A 12,216-nucleotide genomic window follows, 5' to 3' on the forward strand; every position below is an offset into this window, starting at 1 on the left:
ACAGGAGCTTCCAGGGGGTGAGTGTTCTCAGCACAGCAGATTCCAGGAGGGGAGTGTTCTCAGCACAGCAGCTTTCAAGAGCTAAGTGTTCTCAGCATAGCAGCTTCCAGGATGTGAGTGTTCTCAGCACAGCAGCCTCCAGGACATGAGAGTTGTCAGCACAGCAGCTTCCAGGAGGTGAGAGTTCTCAGTGCAGCAGCTTCCAAGAGGTGAGTGTTCTCGGCACGCATCTTCCAGGAGGTGAGTGTTCTCATTGCAGCAGCTTCCGAGAGTTGAGTGTTCTCGGCACAGCAGCTTCCAGGAAGTGAGTTTTCTCAGAGCATCAACTTCCAGGAGGTGAATCTTCTCAGCACAGAAGCTTCCAGGAGTTGGATATTCTCGGCACAGCAGCTTCCATGAGTTGAGTGTTCTCAGCGCAGCACCTTCCAGGGGGTGAGTGATTTTGGCACAGTAGCTTCCAGGAGTTGAGTGATCTCAGCGCATAAGCTTCCCGAAGTTGAGTTGAATATTCTCAGCACAGCAGCTTCCTGGAGGTGAGTGTTCTCAGCACAGCCGCTTCCATGCGGTGAGTGTTCTCAGCACAGCAGCTTGTAGGAGTTGAGTGTTCTCCGCACAGCAGCTTCCAGGAGATGAGTGTTTTAGCACAGCGACTTCCAGGACGTGAGTTTTCGCAGCCCAGCAGTTCCAGTAGGTGAACGTTCCCAGCACAGCAGCTTCTAGGAGTTGAGGGTTCCCCGCACAGCCGCTTCCAGGAGGTGAGTGTTCTCAGTGCAGCAGCTTCCAGTAGGTGAGTGTTCCCAGCACAGCAGCTTCTAGGAGTTGAGGGTTCTCCGTACAGCAGCTTCCAGAAGGTGAGTGTTCTCATTGCAGCAGCTTCCAGGAGGTGAGTGTTTTCAGTGCAGCAGCTTCCATTTGGTGAGTGTTCTCTGTGCAGCAGCTTCCAGGAGGTGAGTGTTCTGAACACAGGAGCTTCCAGGGGCTGAGTGATCTTGGCACAACAGCTTCCAGGAGTTGAATATTCCCAGCACTGCAGCTTCCAGGAGGTTAGTGTTTTTGGCCCAGCAGCTTCCAGGTGGTGAGTGTTGTCGGCACAGCAAGTTCCACGAGGTCTGTGTTCTCAGTGCATCAGCTTCCAGCAGGTGAGTGTTCTTAGCACAGCAGCTTCCAGGGGCTGAATGATCTGGACACAGCAGCTTCCAGGAGTTGAGTATTCTCAGCACAGCAGCTTAAAGGAGGTGCGGATTCTCGGCAAAGCAGCTGGCAGAGGTTGAGTGTTCTAGGCACAGCTGCTTCCAGGAGGTGAGTGTTCTCAGCAAAGCAGCTTCCAGGAGGCGAATGTTTTCAGAAGAGCAGCTTCCAAGAGTTGAGTGTTCTCGGCATTGCAGCTTCCAGGAGGTGAGTGTTCTCAGCACAGCAGCTTCCAGGAGGTGAGTGTTTCAGCACAGCAGCTTCCTGGAGGTGAGTGTTCTCAGCAAAGCAGCTTCCAGGAGGTGAGTGCTCTCAGCACAGCAGCTTCTCGGAGTTGAGTGTTCTCCGCACAGCAGCTTCCAGGAGGTGAGTGTTTTAGCACAGCTGCTTCCAGGACGTGAGTGTTCTGAGCACAGTCGCTTCCATGCGGTGAGTGTTCTCAGCACAGCAGCTTCTAGGAGTTCAGTGTTCTCCGCACAGCAGCTTCCAGAAGGTGAGTGTTTTAGCACAGCAGCTTCCAGGACGTGAGTGTTCGCAGCACAGCAGCTTCTAGGAGTTGAGAGTTCTCAGCACAGCAGCTTCCAGGAGGTGTGTGTTCGCAGCACAGCAGCTTCCAAGAGTTGAGTTTCCTCAGCACAGCAGCTTCCAGGAGGTGAGAGGTCTCAGCACATAAGCTTCCAGGAGGTGATTGTTTTACCACAGCAGCTTCCAGGACGTGAGTGTTCGCAGCACAGCAGCTTCCAGGAGGTGAGTGTTTCAGCACAGCAGCTTCCTGGAGGTGAGTGTTCTCAGCAAAGCAGCTTCCAGGAGGTGAGTGCTCTCAGCACAGCGGCTTCTAGGAGTTGAGTGTTGTCCGCACAGCAGCTTCCAGGAGGCGAGTGTTTCAGCACAGCAGCTTCCCGGATTTGAGTGTTCTCAGCACAGCAGCTTCCGGGAGGTGAGTGTTCCCAGCACAGCAGCTTCTAGGAGTTGAGGTTTCTCCGCACAGCAGCTTCTAGGAGGTGTGTTTTCTCTGTGCAGCAGCTTCCAGTAGTTGAGTGATCTCAGCACATAAGCTTCCCGGAGCTGACTGTTCTCAACACAGCAGTTTCCATGGGGTGAGTGATCTTGACACAGCAGCTACCAGCAGGAGGTGAGTGTTCTCGGCACAGCAGCTTCCAGGTGGTGAGTGTTCTCAGCACAGCAGATTCCAGGAGTTGAGTGTTCTCAGCACAGCAGCTTTCAAGAGCTAAGTGTTCTCAGCATAGCTGCTTCCAGCATGTTAGTGTTCTCAGCACAGCAGCTTCCAGCACATGAGTGTTGTCAGCACAGCAGCTTCCAGGAGGTGAGAGTTCTCAGTGCTATAGCTTCCAAGAGATGAGTGTTCTCGGCACGCAGCTTCCAGGATGTGAGTGTTCTCATTGCTCCAGCTTCCAGGGGGTGAGTGTTCTCAGCACAGCCGCTTCTAGGAGGTGAGTGTTTTAGCGCAGCAGCTTCCAGGACGTGAGTGTTCGCAGCACAGCAGCTTCCAGTAGGTGAGTGTTCCCAGCACAGCAGCTTCTAGGAGTTGAGGGTTCTCCGCACAGCAGCTTCCAGGAGGTGAGTGTTCTCATTGCAGCAGCTTCCAGGAGGTGAGTGTTTTCAGTGCAGCCGCTTCCAGTAGGTGAGTGTTCTCTGTGCAGCAGCTACCTGGAGGTGAGTGTTCTGAACACAGGAGCTTCCAGGGGCTGAGTGATCTTGGCACAACATCTTCTAGGAGTTGAATATTGTCAGCACTGCAGCTTCCAGCAGGTGAGTGTTCTTGGCACAGCAGCTTCCAGGGGGTGAATGATCTGGGCACAGCAGCTTCCAGGAGTTGAGTATTCTCAGCACAGCAGCTTCAAGGAGGTGAGGATTCTCGGCAAAGCAGCTGGCAGAGGTTGAGTGTTCTAGGCACAGCAGCTTCCAGGAGGTGAGTGTTCTCAGCAAAGCAGCTTCCAGGAGGCGAATGTTTTCAAAAGAGCAGCTTCCAAGAGTTGAGTGTTCTCGGCACAGCTGCTTCCAGGAGGTGAGTGTAGTTTGCACAGCAGCTTCCAGGCGTTAAATTTTCTCAGCACTGCAGCTTCCAGGAGGTTCATGTTTTCGGCCCAGCAGCTTCCAGGTGGTGAGTGTCTTCGGCACAGCTGGTCCCACGAGGTGTGTTCTCAATGCAGCAGCTTTGAGGAGGTGAGTGTGCTCAGTGCAGCACCTTCCAGTGGGTGAGTGTTCTCAGCGCAGCAGCTTCCAGAGGGTGAGTGATCTTGGCACAACAGCTTTCAGGAGTTGAATATTCTCAGCACTCCAGCTTCCAGGAGGTTAGTGTTTTTGGCACAGCAGCTTCCATGTGGTGAGTGTTGTCGGCAGAGCAAGTTCTACGAGGTGTGTGTTCTCAGTGCAGCAGCTTCCAGCAGGTGAGTTTTCTCAGCCGAGCAGCTTCGATGAGGTGAGGATTCTCGGCAAAGCAGCTGGCAGGAGTTCAGTTTTCTTGGCACAGCTGCTTCCAGGAGGTGAGGATTCTCGTTGTAGCAACTTCCAGGAGGTGAGTGTTCTCAGCCTAGCAGCTTGCAGGAGGTGATGGCTCTCAGCACAGCAGCCACCAGGAGTGGAGTGTTCTCAGCTCAGCAGCTTCCATGGGGTGTGTGTTCTTGACAAAGCAGCTACCAGCAGGAGGTGAGTGTTCTCGGCACAGCAGCTTCCAGGGGTTGACTGTTCTCAGCACAGCAGCTTCCAGGAGGTGAGAGTTCACAGTGCAGCTGCTTCCAGCAGTTGAGTGTTCTCGGCACAGCAGCTTCCAGGAAGCAAGTGTTCTCAGTGCAGCAGCTTCCAGGAGGCGAGTTTTCTCAGCACAGAAGCTTCCAGGAGTTGAATATTCTCGGCACAGCAGCTTCCAGAAGTTGAGTGTTCTCAGCACAGCAGTTTCCAGGAGTTGAGTGTTCTCAGCACAGCAGCTTCCAGGGGGTGAGTGATCTTGGCACAGCAGCTTCCAGGAGGTGAGTGTTTTCGGCACATCAGTTTCCACGAGGTATGTGTTCTCAATGCAGGAGCTTCCGGGAGGTCAGTGTTCTCAGTGCAGCTGCTTCCAGAAGGTGAGGTTTCTCAGAACAGCAGGATCCAGGATCTGAGTTTTTGCAGCATAGCAGATTCCAGCAGGTGAATGTGGACAGCGCAGCAGCTTCCAGGAGGTTAGTGTTCTCGGCATAGCAGCTTCCAGGAGTTGAGTGTTCTCACCACAGCAGTTTCCAGGAGGTGAGTGTTCTCAGTGCAGCAGCTTCCAGGGGGTGAGTGATCTTGGCACAACAGCTTCCAGGAGTTGAGTATTCTCAGCACTGCGGCTTCCAGGAGCTTAGTGTTTTTGGCACAGCAGCTTCCAGATGGTGAGTGTTGTCGGCACAGCACGTTCCACGAGGTGTGTGTTCTCAGTGCAGCAGCTTCCAGCAGGTGAGGGTTCTCAGCATAGCAGCATCGAGGAGGTGAGGATTCTCGGCAAAGCAGCTGGCAGGTGTTCAGTTTTCTTGGCACAGCTGCTTCCAGGAGGTGAGTGTTCTCAGCACAGCAGCTTCTAGGAGATGAGGTTTCTCCGCACAGCCGCTTCCAGGAGGTGAGTGTTCTCAGCACAGCAGCTTCCAAGAGTTGAGTTTCCTCAGCACAGCAGCTTCCTGGAGGTGTGTTTTCTCTGTGCAGCAGCTTCCAGGAGGTGAGAGGTCTCAGCACATAAGCTTCCAGGAGGTGAGTGTTTTAGCACAGCAGCTTCTAGGACGTGAGTGTTCGCAGCCCAGCAGCTTCCAGTAGGTGAGTGTTCCCAGCACAGCAGCTTCTAGGAGTTGAGGGTTCTCCGCACAGCAGCTTCCAGGAGGTGAGTGTTCTCATTGCAGCAGCTTCCAGGAGGTGAGTGTTTTCAGTGCAGCAGCTTCCAGTAGGTGAGTGTTCTCTGTGCAGCAGCTTCCAGGAGGTGAGTGTTCTGAACACAGGAGCTTCCAGGGGCTGAGTGATCTTGGCACAACAGCTTCCAGGAGTTGAATATTCCCAGCACTGCAGCTTCCAGGAGGTTAGTGTTTTTGGCACAGCAGCTTCCAGCAGGTGAGTGTTGTCGGCACAGCAGCTTCCAGGGGTTGAATGATCTGGACACAGCAGCTTCCAGGAGTTGAGTATTCTCAGCACAGCAGCTTAAAGGAGGTGAGGATTCTCGGCAAAGCAGCTGGCAGAGGTTGAGTGTTCTAGGCACAGCTGCTTCCAGGAGGTGAGTGTTCTCAGCAAAGCAGCTTCCAGGAGGCGAATGTTTTCAGAAGAGCAGCTTCCAAGAGTTGAGTGTTCTCGGCACAGCAGCTTCCAGGAGGTGGGTGTTCTCAGCACAGCAGCTTCCAGGAGGTGAGTGTTTCAGCACAGCAGCTTCCTGGAGGTGAGTGTTCTCAGCAAAGCAGCTTCCAGGAGGTGAATGCTCTCAGTACAGCAGCTTCTAGGAGTTGAGTGTTCTCCTCACAGCAGCTTCCAGGAGGTGAGTGTTTTAGCACAGCAGCTTCCAGGACGTGAATGTTCTCAGCACAGCAGGTTCCAGGAGGTGAGTGTTCCCAGCACAGCAGCTTAGAGGAGTTGAGGGTTCTCCGCACAGCAGCTTCCAGGAGGTGTGCTTTCTCTGTGCAGCAGCTTCCAGGAGTTGAGTGATCTCAGCACATAAGCTTCCCGGAGCTGAGTGTTCTCAGCACAGCAGCTTCCATGGGGTGAGTGATCTTGACACAGCAGCTACCAGCAGGAGGTGAGTGTTCTCGGCACAGCAGCTTCCAGGGGGTGAGTGTTCTCATTGCAGCAGCTTCCAAGAGTTGAGTCTTCTCGGCACAGCAGCTTCCAGGAAGTGAGTTTTCTCAGCGCAGTTCCTTCCAGGGGGTGAGTGTTCTCAGCACAGCCGCTTCTAGGAGGTGAGTGTTTTAGCGCAGCAGCTTCCAGGACGTGAGTGTTCGCAGCACAGCAGCTTCCAGTAGGTGAGTGTTCCCAGCACAGCAGCTTCTAGGAGTTGAGGGTTCTCCGCACAGCAGCTTCCAGCAGGTGAGTGTTCTCATTGCAGCAGCTTCCAGGAGGTGAGTGTTTTCAGTGCAGCCGCTTCCAGTAGGTGAGTGTTCTCTGTGCAGCAGCTACCTGGAGGTGAGTGTTCTGAACACAGGAGCTTCCAGGGGCTGAGTGATCTTGGCACAACATCTTCTAGGAGTTGAATATTGTCAGCACTGCAGCTTCCAGCAGGTGAGTGTTCTTGGCACAGCAGCTTCCAGGGGGTGAATGATCTGGGCACAGCAGCTTCCAGGAGTTGAGTATTCTCAGCACAGCAGCTTCAAGGAGGTGAGGATTCTCGGCAAAGCAGCTGGCAGAGGTTGAGTGTTCTAGGCACAGCAGCTTCCAGGAGGTGAGTGTTCTCAGCAAAGCAGCTTCCAGGAGGCGAATGTTTTCAAAAGAGCAGCTTCCAAGAGTTGAGTGTTCTCGGCACAGCTGCTTCCAGGAGGTGAGTGTAGTTTGCACAGCAGCTTCCAGGCGTTAAATTTTCTCAGCGCTGCAGCTTCCAGGAGGTTCATGTTTTCGGCCCAGCAGCTTCCAGGTGGTGAGTGTCTTCGGCACAGCTGGTCCCACGAGGTGTGTTCTCAATGCAGCAGCTTTGAGGAGGTGAGTGTGCTCAGTGCAGCACCTTCCAGTGGGTGAGTGTTCTCAGCGCAGCAGCTTCCAGAGGGTGAGTGATCTTGGCACAACAGCTTTCAGGAGTTGAATATTCTCAGCACTCCAGCTTCCAGGAGGTTAGTGTTTTTGGCACAGCAGCTTCCATGTGGTGAGTGTTGTCGGCAGAGCAAGTTCTACGAGGTGTGTGTTCTCAGTGCAGCAGCTTCCAGCAGGTGAGTTTTCTCAGCCGAGCAGCTTCGATGAGGTGAGGATTCTCGGCAAAGCAGCTGGCAGGAGTTCAGTTTTCTTGGCACAGCTGCTTCCAGGAGGTGAGGATTCTCGTTGTAGCAACTTCCAGGAGGTGAGTGTTCTCAGCCTAGCAGCTTGCAGGAGGTGATGGCTCTCAGCACAGCAGCCACCAGGAGTGGAGTGTTCTCAGCTCAGCAGCTTCCATGGGGTGTGTGTTCTTGACAAAGCAGCTACCAGCAGGAGGTGAGTGTTCTCGGCACAGCAGCTTCCAGGGGTTGACTGTTCTCAGCACAGCAGCTTCCAGGAGGTGAGAGTTCACAGTGCAGCTGCTTCCAGCAGTTGAGTGTTCTCGGCACAGCAGCTTCCAGGAAGCAAGTGTTCTCAGTGCAGCAGCTTCCAGGAGGCGAGTTTTCTCAGCACAGAAGCTTCCAGGAGTTGAATATTCTCGGCACAGCAGCTTCCAGAAGTTGAGTGTTCTCAGCACAGCAGTTTCCAGGAGTTGAGTGTTCTCAGCACAGCAGCTTCCAGGGGGTGAGTGATCTTGGCACAGCAGCTTCCAGGAGGTGAGTGTTTTCGGCACATCAGTTTCCACGAGGTATGTGTTCTCAATGCAGGAGCTTCCGGGAGGTCAGTGTTCTCAGTGCAGCTGCTTCCAGAAGGTGAGGTTTCTCAGAACAGCAGGATCCAGGATCTGAGTTTTTGCAGCATAGCAGATTCCAGCAGGTGAATGTGGACAGCGCAGCAGCTTCCAGGAGGTTAGTGTTCTCGGCATAGCAGCTTCCAGGAGTTGAGTGTTCTCACCACAGCAGTTTCCAGGAGGTGAGTGTTCTCAGTGCAGCAGCTTCCAGGGGGTGAGTGATCTTGGCACAACAGCTTCCAGGAGTTGAGTATTCTCAGCACTGCGGCTTCCAGGAGCTTAGTGTTTTTGGCACAGCAGCTTCCAGATGGTGAGTGTTGTCGGCACAGCACGTTCCACGAGGTGTGTGTTCTCAGTGCAGCAGCTTCCAGCAGGTGAGGGTTCTCAGCATAGCAGCATCGAGGAGGTGAGGATTCTCGGCAAAGCAGCTGGCAGGTGTTCAGTTTTCTTGGCACAGCTGCTTCCAGGAGGTGAGTGTTCTCAGCACAGCAGCTTCTAGGAGATGAGGTTTCTCCGCACAGCCGCTTCCAGGAGGTGAGTGTTCTCAGCACAGCAGCTTCCAAGAGTTGAGTTTCCTCAGCACAGCAGCTTCCTGGAGGTGTGTTTTCTCTGTGCAGCAGCTTCCAGGAGGTGAGAGGTCTCAGCACATAAGCTTCCAGGAGGTGAGTGTTTTAGCACAGCAGCTTCTAGGACGTGAGTGTTCGCAGCCCAGCAGCTTCCAGTAGGTGAGTGTTCCCAGCACAGCAGCTTCTAGGAGTTGAGGGTTCTCCGCACAGCAGCTTCCAGGAGGTGAGTGTTCTCATTGCAGCAGCTTCCAGGAGGTGAGTGTTTTCAGTGCAGCAGCTTCCAGTAGGTGAGTGTTCTCTGTGCAGCAGCTTCCAGGAGGTGAGTGTTCTGAACACAGGAGCTTCCAGGGGCTGAGTGATCTTGGCACAACAGCTTCCAGGAGTTGAATATTCCCAGCACTGCAGCTTCCAGGAGGTTAGTGTTTTTGGCACAGCAGCTTCCAGCAGGTGAGTGTTGTCGGCACAGCAGCTTCCAGGGGTTGAATGATCTGGACACAGCAGCTTCCAGGAGTTGAGTATTCTCAGCACAGCAGCTTAAAGGAGGTGAGGATTCTCGGCAAAGCAGCTGGCAGAGGTTGAGTGTTCTAGGCACAGCTGCTTCCAGGAGGTGAGTGTTCTCAGCAAAGCAGCTTCCAGGAGGCGAATGTTTTCAGAAGAGCAGCTTCCAAGAGTTGAGTGTTCTCGGCACAGCAGCTTCCAGGAGGTGGGTGTTCTCAGCACAGCAGCTTCCAGGAGGTGAGTGTTTCAGCACAGCAGCTTCCTGGAGGTGAGTGTTCTCAGCAAAGCAGCTTCCAGGAGGTGAATGCTCTCAGTACAGCAGCTTCTAGGAGTTGAGTGTTCTCCTCACAGCAGCTTCCAGGAGGTGAGTGTTTTAGCACAGCAGCTTCCAGGACGTGAATGTTCTCAGCACAGCAGGTTCCAGGAGGTGAGTGTTCCCAGCACAGCAGCTTAGAGGAGTTGAGGGTTCTCCGCACAGCAGCTTCCAGGAGGTGTGCTTTCTCTGTGCAGCAGCTTCCAGGAGTTGAGTGATCTCAGCACATAAGCTTCCCGGAGCTGAGTGTTCTCAGCACAGCAGCTTCCATGGGGTGAGTGATCTTGACACAGCAGCTACCAGCAGGAGGTGAGTGTTCTCGGCACAGCAGCTTCCAGGGGGTGAGTGTTCTCATTGCAGCAGCTTCCAAGAGTTGAGTCTTCTCGGCACAGCAGCTTCCAGGAAGTGAGTTTTCTCAGCGCAGTTCCTTCCAGGGGGTGAGTGTTCTCAGCACAGCCGCTTCTAGGAGGTGAGTGTTTTAGCGCAGCAGCTTCCAGGACGTGAGTGTTCGCAGCACAGCAGCTTCCAGTAGGTGAGTGTTCCCAGCACAGCAGCTTCTAGGAGTTGAGGGTTCTCCGCACAGCAGCTTCCAGCAGGTGAGTGTTCTCATTGCAGCAGCTTCCAGGAGGTGAGTGTTTTCAGTGCAGCCGCTTCCAGTAGGTGAGTGTTCTCTGTGCAGCAGCTACCTGGAGGTGAGTGTTCTGAACACAGGAGCTTCCAGGGGCTGAGTGATCTTGGCACAACATCTTCTAGGAGTTGAATATTGTCAGCACTGCAGCTTCCAGCAGGTGAGTGTTCTTGGCACAGCAGCTTCCAGGGGGTGAATGATCTGGGCACAGCAGCTTCCAGGAGTTGAGTATTCTCAGCACAGCAGCTTCAAGGAGGTGAGGATTCTCGGCAAAGCAGCTGGCAGAGGTTGAGTGTTCTAGGCACAGCAGCTTCCAGGAGGTGAGTGTTCTCAGCAAAGCAGCTTCCAGGAGGCGAATGTTTTCAAAAGAGCAGCTTCCAAGAGTTGAGTGTTCTCGGCACAGCTGCTTCCAGGAGGTGAGTGTAGTTTGCACAGCAGCTTCCAGGCGTTAAATTTTCTCAGCGCTGCAGCTTCCAGGAGGTTCATGTTTTCGGCCCAGCAGCTTCCAGGTGGTGAGTGTCTTCGGCACAGCTGGTCCCACGAGGTGTGTTCTCAATGCAGCAGCTTTGAGGAGGTGAGTGTGCTCAGTGCAGCACCTTCCAGTGGGTGAGTGTTCTCAGCGCAGCAGCTTCCAGAGGGTGAGTGATCTTGGCACAACAGCTTTCAGGAGTTGAATATTCTCAGCACTCCAGCTTCCAGGAGGTTAGTGTTTTTGGCACAGCAGCTTCCATGTGGTGAGTGTTGTCGGCAGAGCAAGTTCTACGAGGTGTGTGTTCTCAGTGCAGCAGCTTCCAGCAGGTGAGTTTTCTCAGCCGAGCAGCTTCGATGAGGTGAGGATTCTCGGCAAAGCAGCTGGCAGGAGTTCAGTTTTCTTGGCACAGCTGCTTCCAGGAGGTGAGGATTCTCGTTGTAGCAACTTCCAGGAGGTGAGTGTTCTCAGCCTAGCAGCTTGCAGGAGGTGATGGCTCTCAGCACAGCAGCCACCAGGAGTGGAGTGTTCTCAGCTCAGCAGCTTCCATGGGGTGTGTGTTCTTGACAAAGCAGCTACCAGCAGGAGGTGAGTGTTCTCGGCACAGCAGCTTCCAGGGGTTGACTGTTCTCAGCACAGCAGCTTCCAGGAGGTGAGAGTTCACAGTGCAGCTGCTTCCAGCAGTTGAGTGTTCTCGGCACAGCAGCTTCCAGGAAGCAAGTGTTCTCAGTGCAGCAGCTTCCAGGAGGCGAGTTTTCTCAGCACAGAAGCTTCCAGGAGTTGAATATTCTCGGCACAGCAGCTTCCAGAAGTTGAGTGTTCTCAGCACAGCAGTTTCCAGGAGTTGAGTGTTCTCAGCACAGCAGCTTCCAGGGGGTGAGTGATCTTGGCACAGCAGCTTCCAGGAGGTGAGTGTTTTCAGCACATCAGTTTCCACGAGGTATGTGTTCTCAATGCAGGAGCTTCCGGGAGGTCAGTGTTCTCAGTGCAGCTGCTTCCAGAAGGTGAGGTTTCTCAGAACAGCAGGATCCAGGATCTGAGTTTTTGCAGCATAGCAGCTTCCAGCAGGTGAATGTGGACAGCGCAGCAGCTTCCAGGAGGTTAGTGTTCTCGGCATAGCAGCTTCCAGGAGTTGAGTGTTCTCACCACAGCAGTTTCCAGGAGGTGAGTGTTCACAGTGCAGCAGCTTCCAGGGGGTGAGTGATCTTGGCACAACAGCTTCCAGGAGTTGAGTATTCTCAGCACTGCGGCTTCCAGGAGCTTAGTGTTTTTGGCACAGCAGCTTCCAGATGGTGAGTGTTGTCGGCACAGCACGTTCCACGAGGTGTGTGTTCTCAGTGCAGCAGCTTCCAGCAGGTGAGGGTTCTCAGCATAGCAGCATCGAGGAGGTGAGGATTCTCGGCAAAGCAGCTGGCAGGTGTTCAGTTTTCTTGGCACAGCTGCTTCCAGGAGGTGAGTGTTCTCAGCACAGCAGCTTCTAGGAGATGAGGTTTCTCCGCACAGCCGCTTCCAGGAGGTGAGTGTTCTCAGCACAGCAGCTTCCAAGAGTTGAGTTTCCTCAGCACAGCAGCTTCCTGGAGGTGTGTTTTCTCTGTGCAGCAGCTTCCAGGAGGTGAGAGGTCTCAGCACATAAGCTTCCAGGAGGTGAGTGTTTTAGCACAGCAGCTTCTAGGACGTGAGTGTTCGCAGCCCAGCAGCTTCCAGTAGGTGAGTGTTCCCAGCACAGCAGCTTCTAGGAGTTGAGGGTTCTCCGCACAGCAGCTTCCAGGAGGTGAGTGTTCTCATTGCAGCAGCTTCCAGGAGGTGAGTGTTTTCAGTGCAGCAGCTTCCAGTAGGTGAGTGTTCTCTGTGCAGCAGCTTCCAGGAGGTGAGTGTTCTGAACACAGGAGCTTCCAGGGGCTGAGTGATCTTGGCACAACAGCTTCCAGGAGTTGAATATTCCCAGCACTGCAGCTTCCAGGAGGTTAGTGTTTTTGGCACAGCAGCTTCCAGCAGGTGAGTGTTGTCGGCACAGCAGCTTCCAGGGGTTGAATGATC

Source organism: Carcharodon carcharias, chromosome 1 (genome assembly GCF_017639515.1).
Source record: "Carcharodon carcharias isolate sCarCar2 chromosome 1, sCarCar2.pri, whole genome shotgun sequence".
Lineage (NCBI taxonomy): Eukaryota > Metazoa > Chordata > Chondrichthyes > Lamniformes > Lamnidae > Carcharodon > Carcharodon carcharias.